This window comes from Anolis sagrei, chromosome 1 (assembly GCF_037176765.1).
Source record: "Anolis sagrei isolate rAnoSag1 chromosome 1, rAnoSag1.mat, whole genome shotgun sequence".
NCBI lineage: Eukaryota > Metazoa > Chordata > Lepidosauria > Squamata > Dactyloidae > Anolis > Anolis sagrei.
Window position 1 is genome coordinate 168,946,457 of NC_090021.1, and position 13,827 is coordinate 168,960,283.

General features: G+C 37.9%; 1 protein-coding gene across 2 annotated transcripts in view; it reads left to right on the top strand.

Moving 5' to 3' along the window:
- The window catches only part of CREB1 (cAMP responsive element binding protein 1), a 44,584-nt gene that overhangs the window by 12,157 nt on the left and 18,600 nt on the right, over positions 1–13,827 (top strand). The window lies entirely within an intron of this gene.

Consider the following 13,827-nt stretch of genomic DNA (forward strand, 5'->3'; position numbering starts at 1 on the left):
TTGCTTTCAAAATCATAACATGTCTAGTTCTTTAAATTGTGAAGCTGCAAGACATCTGACAAACAATATCTGGAAAGTAAGCCTTCTGTTAAATAACAGATTACCTGCTGTGTAATTTGGGCAAATGGGTCACTTAAAGGTATTTTCATATATGGGGATAAATTGATGTAATAAAAGTGGTCAAGGTGTTGAAATGCAACTCCTGTCATCCTTTACTTCTAGACTAGGGTTAGTGGGAATTCTAGTCTAATAATGTTTGGATATTCTATTCTATTCACCTGTGCTCAATTGCAACATAAGGATGCCGGAAATAGCACTTGCATGAATCTTAAAATGCAGATTTATCTCTCTTACTTAGAAGTTGGAAACTGCTGAGTTTATATGCTGCAATTGCTGCCTCGTCTGCTTAAAATGCCCTCAAAAGAAGAGGAAAAGCTGGGCACTTTTGGTTTTTAAAATGTGTTAATAGGGAGGAACTAATAGATCTTATATCTCTTAATTCACCTTGGGGGTTGGGATTTGTTGAGAAGGAGTTAAGGATGGCAAAAACTGTCTCAGAGAGATAAATGAAATCCAAGGCTGCACTTTGCCTCCCCTGCTCTATTTGCAGGACAGAATGAAAATGCCCATGTCTTTAATGCTATCTGTGCAGATTGTTAATCCTGGCAGTAGCATACAAGGGGATAATTTCGCCTCATGTTTTCCTGGAATGCTTGGGTACAGTTTATCTTACATGCTTAACAGCAGAACACTATCTTGCAAATACTGAATTCTGGAGAAAAGACCATCAAGGATACATGAATACCAATCATATCTGAGGACTGATTAAATTGATTTTTAAATAGCCTCTGAAATTTTTAGTATGCATAAGCTTTCTAAGTTATTATTAGAACAAATAAGATGTTATGCAGACATTTCCAGATCTTCTGGTATTTTCTCTTTCAAGCTCTCTCACCTAAATCCATTGCCTCTTAACAATCTTTATCTTTCATGAATTGCAGTGTAAGAGTATGATTCTTTAATGACTATAGGATTCTTAATTTCCCTGTGAATAATTTGTTATTTCTAATATATTGAAGCACATAGATCACAAGACAGAAAAGACTGAGCACTTTATAGCTTCATTGCTTTAAATGGGGGCCTAAGAGCCTGACTGCAACTCGCAAGTTCCATCTGGCCTTTCCGGTGTTTATCTTTTCACTGCACTGTACCCTGCAACAGCCTTAGAGAGTCATGTAGCAAGAAAGCAGCTGCTTGATAAGGACGAGTCATGACCAGTGTACTTGTAGGAGCATCATCATGCTTATTCACACTTTCCTTCCTGAACCATCACTCTATTTAAAAATCACTATTTAAAAAATATTCCATCATATTGGCCTTACACATCCAGTTTAACATACCTCTGTTGAAAGTTTTGAAGTTCTGAAGTGAAAAAATGCAATGTCCCAGATACACAGTTTATTTGACAAGGTTAATAAATATACTTGCTCTCTGATGTGCTTTCAAGATATCTTTTACTCAGAGCCCTAACAGTTTTTATGAGGCTCTGATAGGCAAACACACAAAACATTCACTTTCTGGTTCACACTCAACATTGTACTAAGTGGTATATGGTATCAGGAGGGTAGTTTTTTATTTTCTGTCCTGCAGTTCTTTGCTCTCCTGAAGAACCTTCTATAAATGTTTCTGTTCCTCCAGAGCAAATCATGTGAGCATATTTCAGAGCTATAGAAGGGAAGGAATCATCCCTCCCATTCCACTAATGAAAAGTTTAGAAGAACATCTATGTGATATTGCAGTGTTCAATGTGGGTAGTGTATCCTGAATTATCAAAAAAAGGAAAGAGCCCCTTCTCAAAATAGTAAAGAAAGGCAAGAACTTAGTTTGTCCCAGGAGAATTTAAAAGAAGCCCAGATCCCCTCTAGTGTCTCCACCATGGTGTTTCTTCTGGCCATTTTGAATGCCAGGATAAGGAATTGGCAGCGGCAGGCAGGAGTAGCTGCCCCCTGCACAAGGGTATTGGTGCTTTCCCCTCTCCACAGAATGACTCCCGACTTATCCATGAGTGTGTCAAAATCCACAATTTTGGCCCCGAAACATGCCCTCAACTTATACATGACTATATATGGTAGGTTATTTATATCAGATCCTCAGATTCTTCTTCTATCTAGACCAGGGGTCCTCAAACTAAGGCCCGGGGGCCGGATGCGGCCCTCCAAGGTAATTTACCCGGCCCTCACTCAGGGTCAACCTAAGTCTGTAACGACTTGAAAGCACACAACAACAACAACAACAACAACAATCCTATCTCAGCCAAAAGCAGGCCCACACTTCCCTTTGAAATACTAATAAATTTATATTTGTTAAAATTGTTCTTCATTTTAATTATTGTATTGTTTTTAAGTGGTTTTTGCACTACAGATAAGATATGTGCAATGTGCATAGGAATTCATTCATGCTTTATTCAAATTCTAATCCGGCCCTCCAACAGTTTGAGGGACTGTGACCTGTCCCTCTGTTTAAAAAATTTGAGGACCCCTGATCTAGACCATCATTGTCTATCTTGACAGACAGCAGTGGGAGGTGTTTCAATTTCTCAGGCAAAGGTCTTTCCCATTATGCATTAGCTGATCTTTTTAACAGGAACTGCTGGGCATTCAACCAGGAATATTCCTTATGCAAACCATATGTTGCTCAAGTTATTCCTTCCCAAGATTCCCCTAATAGTATACAAATAAAAGCTGGCTTGGGGAGTTCTCTAATTGTGGAAGTGTAGGGAAAATATAGACCTCCAGATATTGAACTGCGACTCCCATTGTCCCTCATCACTTATTGACTGCTAAGCCTGGTGGTAATGTTAACCCAAAATATAGAAACCAACTCCTACACCTCCTTTCCACTGGTCATGCCAGCAGAGACTCCTAGGAGTTGAGCTCCATTTGGAAGGCCAACCCAAACCACTAATATACATGGTCCTATGTGGGTAACATTTTGTGATCACACCACAGAAGGGACAGAGAATATGCCCCTTCTGTAGTGTGATCACAAAATGTTACCCACATAGGACCAAGTATATTAGTGGTTTGGGTTGAATCTCAACTCCTAGGAGTCTCTGCTGGCATGACCAGTGGAAAGGAGGTGTAGGAGTTGTAGTACAACTATGTGAGATCCCAGAAATTCCACACCAAGGTCAAAACAGAGTCACACTCAATTCCCAGTGAGGAATATGAGACAAAGAAAGCTATAATCTGGAATTGCATTGTGGAAGGTGTGTAGGAGTACTGGCTCTGAGAGTTCTATAAACTGAAGAAAAACATAAGTAATATGAAATAGGTAGCAGGCCTAGCCACTTCCACAGAGGTACCTCTGGTCATATCACACTTTCAGTATATAAGTGCCTGTCATTCTCACTTGTGAGAAGAATGAAAACATATTTCTTGAGGGCATGAAAAGCCCAACACCCATCAAGGTCTAGCTCCAGCAATCCTCCTGTAAATGATACATTCTCCCAGTCCTCTCTCAAACCCAATATCATAGAAATAACTTACTTTGACAGACATCACACATGAGTAAAATATAAAGCTCTCCCACTTGCATAACAACTCATAACCTAGCATATGAATTTAAAAGTAAACATTACCAGTCACTAGTTCTGTTAGGTATTTACAGGTCAGAATTATACCAAAAGTTTTTAGACATAATGGGACATTTTTCATATGTTAGCATTGACATATGTTCTGATATACAGTATTAAGCACATAGAACATTTGATATCTAATGTCAATTCTCTGTTCTTTTCTTTTGTTACTTAATAAAAAATAAACACTCACCTTGTGGCAGATATGTCTTTTAAAATGCATATAATAATAATATTTCTTACCCGCCTCTTCTCGTGACTCAGGGCAGGTTACAACATCACTGAAAACACACAATCCTCTAAAATGTTCTACAAATATACATATTACAACGTATTTCTACAAAATACATATTAAAACACATAGAACAAAGATTAAACATAAGATGCAGGTTTAAACTTTGCGATTAAAACTGACTGGGTAGGCCTGTCAGAATAGATTGGTCTTTAGGTGTTTTTTAAATTCCGACAGCTCTTTTAGCTGCCAGAACTCATCCGGCAGGTCTTGTCTGCTGTGTCTGCCACAGTTGCATCTACAAGAGGTGAAGTTTGTCACTCTTCAATAGGTAAACTGGTACTTCAGGTGCAATTTAATTTTTTTTATATAATATTTTTTATTAAGGGTTTTTTACAGTGAGGATAGGTGCAATTTAAATTGGCCTTCAATGTTTGCCAGTGAGCTGTGGAATGGTGCATCCAATTCCATAGCATCTCAGGACCTCATCGCACTAGAGCATGGATCCACTTTAAATCGAGTTTCTGCCTCCTTCAGAATTCTTAGGCTTGTAGTTTAGGAAGGGGCCTTTAAACTGCTCAGTCAGACAGGTCCTGGACCTCACTAAACTACAAACCCCAGAATTCTGCAGGAGGTAGACACATGATTTAAAGTGGATTCATGCTGTAGTGCAATGAGGCTGCATGATGCAAATTATTCTAGTTCGTCGTTTTGCCTGTTCAGTAGAGACTCACAACCTTGGGGTCTTCCAGACAGGCCCTATATTCCAGGATATGATTCCAGGTTTCTGTTTGTCCCAGATTATCTGGCAGTGTGGACTCATATCATCCAGTTTAAAACAGAAAACAGAATTCTATTGCTCAGTCCAGATTTATGTTTGGAGGGGGGGGGGGGGTGATGATAAACATCAAACTGCATTCTAAATACAAACCCAAAGAAGTAGCGAGCTATATGATATCTGGTAACAAAGGATACTTTGGGAGCATAAATGCACTTCAATAAAAGTGTTTGTCTGGTGCAGCTGTGAATATAATAAATGGAATGTGGCTCAATGGGAAGAGAGCCAGTATGTTGTAATGATTTCAGGATTGGACTACAACTCTTTAAGACTAGGGTTTGAGTTCCCATTCATCAATAGACACCAATTGGGTGACTTCAGGCAAGTCATACTGGCAGCTTCGGAGGAAGACAAATGCTGCCAAAAAAACCCTGTGATAAGTTCACCTTAGGAGTTGGAAAGAATTTGAAGACACACATCAGAGAACAAAATAAATTAAGGCAAGCTTTATAGAAGACTTGTTTAAATCTGAAACAGGAGGTTTTTCTTTAATTGAAGTGGTAATAGATGTGTTTAATACGTGTCAATTTTCACAATTAAACCCCAATCCTGGTGTTTCTATACAGAATTATCAAGGTGTACTTAAAATCATCGAGTCAACTGTACTCTAAACACAAACCCAAAGAAGTAGCAAGCTGTATGCTATATGCTCTAAGATACTAGAGTGCAAACCTGTTATTTTCTCAGTTCTTCGCAGCTACTTTATCAATAAACTCTTTGCCCTAGTTGAAATTGAAGCAGAATGAAATATTCCCAGTTGATAGTGTAAAAAAATCAGAATGAGGTTTAACTTCACAATGTGATAAAAAAGTTATTTAAACTTTAAACCCATCACAAAACCCCTTCACTTACTCTTCTTTCAACCACACTGTGTCTTGCAAGAAGAAACTACAAATTGTTCAGACTTGTATATATTCAAAATAAAATATATTTACCCCATGGTATATTTTGTAATTCCACTAATGCAGTCCAGAGCTACATACGCAAATAAATAAAATAAGATAATTATTTAAGAGTTATAATAATATAAATATTTCAAAGTGTTTCAAAATGGGAAACATAAAAAGGTAACAGTTTCCCCTTGACATTAAGTCTAATCATGTCTGACTCTTGGGAGAAGGGTGCTCCTCTCCATTTCTAAGCCGAAGAGCTGTACGTTGTCTGTAAATGCCTCCAAGATCATGTGGCCAGCGTGACTGCATGGAGCACTCTTACCTTCTTGCCAGATCAATACCTATTGATCCATTCACATTTACATGTTTTAGAACTGCTAGGTCGGCAGAAGCTGGGGCTAACAGCAGGAGCTCACTCCGCCCCCCAGATTGAAACTACCAACCTTTCAGCCAGCAAGTTCAGCAGTTCAACAGTTTAATCCACTGCAGCACCAGGGGAAACATAAATAAATATTAATCTGTAATTCCGATCTGTAAATAGGAATGGAGGATTTCTGCAATCTCTAATGCAGAGGGTGAAGAATATCTGGCACACTAGATCATAGTTCCCATCAACCTAGCCAGCATAACGAGTGATGAAGAATCACGGAAGACCATACTAATTCAGTCCTGTTCTAATACTGTACAAGTATTGTTTTACATTATTTCGTGCCACAAATTGAACACATACTGTTTCATCGTCTCCCAACCTGTTCACTGTTCTGGCCCCATTCATTCTTACCCACTATTCAAATCATATTCTGTACCTGCTCCAAAACAGCCCAACAGAATGATCCTGGGGCTATGTCAGTGCCAGCCAAAAAAAATGTGGGAGATAAAAAGTGAAGCGACACACAGCACATAACGGCAATAACTCTACAAGTGTTAAATGTCATTAGCTCAGCCTGTCAACAGAGGAAGCTGAAGCTTCATACAATTCCTTATAGTTACTGTTACCACATAGTGTGCCACAAAGGACAGTTTCTACTGGCAAAGTCTTTGGGTTCTCTGGGTACAGCCAGCTAAAAGCTGTGATCAGCATGCTTCTTCATGGGAAACATAAAATATAGTTAATGGGAAGGATAGCATGTTTTTGAAAGCTGACAAAATACTCTTGAAAGGTGTAATTTCTTTCGTCACCATGAGTTTTTAAGTTATAGTTTCAAACATGCTTACATATTAATCCAGTGAGGTCTTTTTGTGTGGTTAGTACAAGATGCTGGTATTTGGGGACAGTAACAACTAAAAAAACCTATTGTTTGGATGCAGGAAGACTTGGGACTAAAATTGTATTTGTATTTGACGGGCTTGGCCTCGTATAAGCCGCCCCGAGTCCCTTTGGGGATATGGTGGTGGGGTATAAATAAAGTTTATTATTATTATTATTATTATTATTATTATCTTATATTGGGTACTCTTATGCTCTTCAGTAAGAACTAAACCTGTTTCTTGCCAAAGATTTAGGTTTTTAATCAAGTGACCTGAAAGGTACAATACATTTGTGTGATCAGCAGTACAGTATCTCCATATTTATTGATATTGCAATTCATCAAGTTATTTGGTGGTATTTTCCATTCATAATCCCTAGGTGTCATGGGGTGTTTAGAAAAACAGATATCTGCATGTCTCTTTTTTTTTTTAAAGGTCAGTTTGCCTAAGGAAAACCTTTGTTTTAGTTCAGAGGTAGGAGAAAAGATATGAGTAAGTTCAGTTCAAAAACGTTTCAGGAAGTAGGTAAGCCTTGCCTCTAGTTTATTGCAGATTTGGGAGCCAGTTTCACGCCCCAGTACTGGCCATAGTTTGTGCTCCCCAAATACATTTGCAAACCACTATGATGTATTTTGATGGCAAATAAATGTTAAAAGAATAGAAAATGTATCTTCGAATGGGTCTTTCCTGGCTGGCTACCAAGTGTACTGTTGCAAGTTTATACAGAAACTCTTTTAAAACAAGCAAGAAGTACTCATTTCAATGGCTTTTAAAAACCAAATTTTAACAATTTTGCTGCCAAGTTTTGATGGTATGAATCAGGGTAGGATAGAGACATCCGCGGTTGCATGTGACCCATAGGTTAACCATTTTTGCTTTACTGAAACTAAGACAAAGGAAATGTAAATGAAGTGATGACATAGTAATCTTTCCCTGCTTAACCATATCATAGTTCCCTCTTTTCTTCATTGTTTTCCTATGTCTGCTTTAGATTAAAGCTCCTGTTATTGGAACCTGTGCTGGTTAGAGGAAATACATCAAGGATACACTAGAAAGTAGAAGTCTACAATTCAAATGAGACATTACCACTATTATTAGCAGATATACCTATTTTCCTCTTGATAAGTTTGAGGGATTCCTGACAGTCCCAATATTGATTGCAAATGCTAATTTTTGTGGGATGGTATGATTTGATTCAGGATTCAGAATTACAATTAGGAAGGGAAGAATATGCAACTCCCAGAATGTAGACCTTGTTGACCATGCTGCTAAGATCCTAGACATTGATGCTGACCATGCAACTAAAGCAGTATGTGGTTTTCTATGAAAAGCAGTTCGTAATGTAGTTAAAGAACTGAAGGAGAAAGTAGTTGAGGGCAAATCACAGGTTTGTTGAAAATCTATTTATTATTTATTTAAAGCATTTTTATTCCGCCCTTCTCATCCCGAAGGGGCTCAGGGTGAAGCAGAACATATAAATGGCAAACATTCAATGCCGGGACATAAATAGACTATACACATACTATAAACATTAAAATCATTTATCTCGACATTAAAATCCACTGAAAAGTTAGATTTGAGAACTAATGGCATGAAAAGAATATCTTCATAAAGCATACATACTTTCACTTGCATTTTGTGTCAAAGATTAATCTGAAATAGTTGGGCCTGTTGCTTTTTTTGTTTTGTTTTTTAATAAAAAAGAAAGTACCAATACTTTGTGATTTGTAGAGCTTTGTAACTATTCCTTAGACACACAGCTAAACCAACTGTCTACTACAGTAAACCATTGAATCAGTGGTTGAATAGTGACTTAATGTATAGTTAGTTGGGGAACAGGGTCTGTTCTAGATTAGACTAGCATCTGTTTCTGTTGTGAGTAGCAGCATTGGTGAGGGGTGAAATCCTAAGACTTGTTTTTGCCCATCCTAAAGGTATGAAATAATCTAAAATGCAACAGCAACAGAATTCTGTAAATGTGGGCATTTCCTTCCCTCACAAACTGCTGACCACTTTCCAAAACTTCAAAAAAATGAGAATGAATATATGTGTCCAGTGATCTGAGAAGTAAAATGTTCTTCCAGATAATACACATTGTGCAACAAAAAGTGTGTTCAGACATATTTCAGAGTTTTCTTTTCTTGTTAACCTTTCTAGAATTTTGACTTGTCAAAGAATGTGTCCTTTCGAATTTCAGTTCTTGAATTATGAAGGTAAGAATAATGGAGAATCTAATAAATGATAAGTTTCTGAATAATCAAGCAGTGGTCTGAATTATGCTAAAAGTACTACTGCAGCAGAAAAAGTTAATAAAATTAATACAAATAAAATTCTCGGTGTCAGCACAAACTAATTTTCTCCTTTCTAATATTGATTTGTACTTTGATCCAGTATTGACAATTATCTGAATAAAAAGTCTGGACTATGATGACCTGTGATTAATCTTTTGAATTTTATTCATATATATATATAGCAATTTTTCTGTCATAATTATAATATCATTATAATATAATAATTAAAAACAAACCAAATCTCAAAATCAAATGCAATGGAGGACAGTTATAAAACAGTAGCTCCCGACCACAGGTAACCCCAAAACCAAATTTTAGAAATGTTTTCTCTACTTTTTATCTACCTACAACATGCTAAGTGGGTAGTACAAATTTCTGGTGGAAGAAAAGTCCAATGGAATGAGCACCACCAAAAGGCCAACTGACGGTAGTGACCCTTTTTGTGCTTGACCTGCTGATAGGCTTCATTTCTGAATCTTAACACATGGGCGTATTTGGGTGTGAGGGAGAAACCAACCCAAATACACATTGCATTTGGGCTTGCAGACCTTAATAAGTAGTTAAATTTGTGGCAGTACACATGATATTTGGTGTGAATATTAGAAAGATTTCTTTCGACTATGGCACGCAGGATGTGGTTTCATTTCCAATTTTCTCTTTAGTTTGAACATACTTTGCTGTGATATTTATGGCAAATTACTACATCTTCTATATAAATAAAAATGTAATGTTCGTTTGTGGGATTAATATAATTCAAAAACCATTGGGCGAATTGAAACCAAACTTGGACACAATACACCTATCAGGCCAACAAGTGACCATCACGCATAAAAACACTGAAAAACACAGAGGAAGAGATTTTAAAAGACAACAAATCAAAAATGCATTACACCGCATGCACAAAACCACATATATACACAAACACACATATATACACATATACACAAATACAGACATATATGCATATATATACACTCACAAAACATATATACAGAAAGGGGGAGGGAGGGGGGAGAGAAGCAGGGAAAGAAGGAGAGAAGGAAAGAAAGAAAGGTAGAGAAGGAAATAAAGTGAATGAAGAAAGGAAAGAGAGAGGGAAGGAAGGAGAGAAGGGACGAAAGACAGAAAGAGGGAGGGGAGGAAGGAAGGAAGGAAAGAGAGAAGGAAGGAAAGAGAGAGGGAAGGAAACCAAGAGCAAAGGAAGGGAGGAAAGAAAAAGAGGGAGGGAAGGAAGGAGAGAAAGAGGGAGGGAAGGTTGGCCACAGCAATGCGTGGCAGGTACAGCTAGTATACTTATACATGAGTTGAACAAAAAATTGAACCAGAAATCTGGGTCAATTTATACACAGGTTGATGCAGCAATGTCACTTCTGACCTTTTGTAATGCATGCGTGAAAAAGGGAGGGCAGCTCCTTAGCACTTCCCTGTCCCTGTGTAGAGAGCAGAGGTGGTTGGGGCTTTTATAATGTTATCGGGACAGACTAAAGTTATTCTCTTCTAAGTGGCTCAGAATAGAGAGAGGTTATTTTGCTCAGAAGTAAGCTACTAGAAAGCACCCACCCCTTGCCCAGACTGCCTCCAGTCTCATCTGTTGCTACTGCTGTGGCTACTGCCCTGTGCTCACACTCCTGCTTTGGCTTTGGTGATGTTTGCATGCTTGTCTCACAGCCAACATGACAGCTATTTCTTCTTGATTATATGTTAGATACTACAAATCTAAGCAGGTAGATTGCCACAAATGTTCAGCTGTGTAACACTGGCCAGATATAACTAAAAATGCTATAATGTCTGTAGATCAAGGGAAAACTGCAGACTAGTCAGTCTAAATATTAGACTGGATTGTAAAGGAATCTCTTTGCAAGTATCTTGCTGACAATGCAGTGAATAACAGTAGCTAAAAGGAGGTTTTCAAGAATAAATCCTGCCAAATTATTAATCTTATTTTTAAAATAAAGTCACTAGTTTAGCAGATAGCGGGAATGCTATGGAAGTCATTTATCTGGATTTCAGCAAAGCATTTGATAAGGTTACCCATAATGTTTACTGCCATTCCTCTTCAACATTTTTGTCAATGGACTAGCTGTCCCCTGCCATGTTTTGCTGTGGCCCAGTCTGTGTATATGTGTTTTGTGTGTATATATGTGTACAATGTGTGTTTGCATATATGTGTGTGGTTTTGTTTATGCATTGTAATGTATTTTTAAATTATTATTATTATTATTATTATTATTATGGATTTTTAAGTCTCTTCTGCTGTTTTTTTCAGTGTTTTTATGAGTGATGGTCACTTGTTGGCCTGATAAGTATATTGCAGGCATGTAGCCGGGGGGGGGGGGGGGGGGGGCTGAAGATATATTGAGCATGGTGGTCTGCGAAAAGGCCTTACTGGTACATTATTTAAACTGTTATGTTTATTCATATCATGATCTGATCACCATGCTCAATATATCTCATATGCATGGGGGTTTTGGGGTAACAATAAAAAAGGTTTGCTAGGGTAGACCTTCTTTCACTCAGACCCAGCCCGCCTCCCCCCCCCCCCCGAATCAAAATCCTGGCTACGGGCCCGGTGTATTGTGTCCAAATTTGGTGTCAATTCGTCCAGTGGTTTTTGAGTTATGTTAATCCCACAAACAAACATTACATTTTTATTTATATAGATGTAGATAAATGAAAGGAATAAATCCTTGTCAAGTTTGCAGTTGACACAAACTGGATGGGTCAACTGCAACAGTGAAACAGGAACAGAATGTAAAACAACCTATATAAACTAGAAAATTGGGCAAAAAAAAAGCATACAATTAAATTTAATGGAGCCAAATGTGAAATCAAAATGCACTAGTATAATATAGTGCATAACATGGCTCTACTGTACTTTATATAAAAATAACCTTGGGATTATTGTTTATAAATTGAACATGAGCTGGTAATGTGATCTTGCAACAAAAAAGACAAATGCTATTTTAGCTTGTGTTAATAGAACAGAGTTTCCAAGTTGAGAGAAGTATTAATCCCACAATATTCTGGGCTAACCAGGCCTCATCTGGAATAGTGCTTTCAGTTCTGGTTACTTCATTTAAGAAAGATATACTATAAGCCGTTCGGAATTCCCCAGTGGAAAACATACAGACATCAGAAGACTTGGTCATTTTCTCCATATGGCTAAAATGCATGGGGATTTTTTTTTTACTTTAGCTGATATTTATTTATTCCATTCAGTCTAAAAGTGTCCAGATTTGTTAAAATTTGCCCTCCCTATAGAGATAAGAACAGCCTCTTCACTGATGGTATTTCGTAAAAAACTGAAAACTTGGATGTTCGAGCAAGCTTTCGATTAACCCGATGCAAGGAATTCTCGACCTAGGACCGGCAATTACCGACAACGAATCAGGATCATGGCTAAACTAAGAGATGCATTGGTCTGTATTGGTGGCCCAATACTGTGAAATGTACATGTTGTGTTTTTATATTTTAACTGGAATATTGTCGTTTTATTATTGTTGTTGTAAACCGCGATGAGTCGCCGTTTTAGGCTGAGATATCGGCGGTATACAAGCGTATTAAATAAATAAATAAATAAATAAAAATTAAATATTTCATTGCTCTTAGGGGGAACATGGGCAAGCCTGGTATTGCACTGAGAAGAGAACATTTTGAGAGGAGACAGGGCTGTAGTTGATGTAGCCAACTAATATTCTAAAGGATCATACTTTGGTTTGTAATTTCATGGCAGAAAATCTTGATTAATGTTATTCTTCAGCTCTAATTTTGCAAATACATTTTGCGACACATCCTGTTAAATGTGATCTTTTTTTTTTTTTTTTTGGCTACATGAATTTTTAATACAATGGTCTTGTTGACCCTACATTTCTTGAATAAAATACAGGGTTAGTCAAAATGAATAGGCCAATATTATATTATTATATTATATTATTGGCCTATTCATTTTGACTAACCCTGTATGTAAAGTCGGGAAACAATTTTAAACACAAGGAGTTTGATCCAGAGAAAAGATCACAAGACAGCACTGATAGAAATTGACTTTCTTGTTCCCCCATCACTATAGCCAGGCTCCTTGGCCCTCAAACAGACTCTCCCAAGGAACAGAACATCTTGCTAAATGGAGTGAGTGCGGTATTGAGGCTGTGGGTTAGGGAATGCCCTGAAATCTGACAAAGGCAACTCTTCACATCATATGGGCGTCCCCTAGGCAACATCATTGCAGGCGGCTAATTCACGCACACCAGAAATGACTTGAGCTCTTGATGTAGAAAAAAAACAATATGTTTAGGCTTGTGTTGTTAACTCCTGGTTGTTTATACACATATCTGTAATTGCCGCTAAAGTATCTATGCTTTATGTTAAAGCACTATGTGTAAAAGGGGGGAAAGTTATGTAGCATAATTTGTGAAATAACCTGGTTATAGCACAGTGGATTAAAGCGCTGAGCTTGTTGACCGAAAGGTCGCAGGTTTGAATCCGGGGAGGGGTGTGAGCTTCCGCTGTCAGCCCCAGCTTCTGCCAACCTAGCAGTTTGAAAATATGCAAATGTGAGTAGATCAATAGATACTGCTCTGGCGGGAAGGTAACGGCGCTCCATTCAGTCATGCCGGCCACATGACCTTGGAGGGGTGTACGGACAATGCCGGCTCTTTGATTTAAAAATGGAGGTGAGTGCCACACCCCAG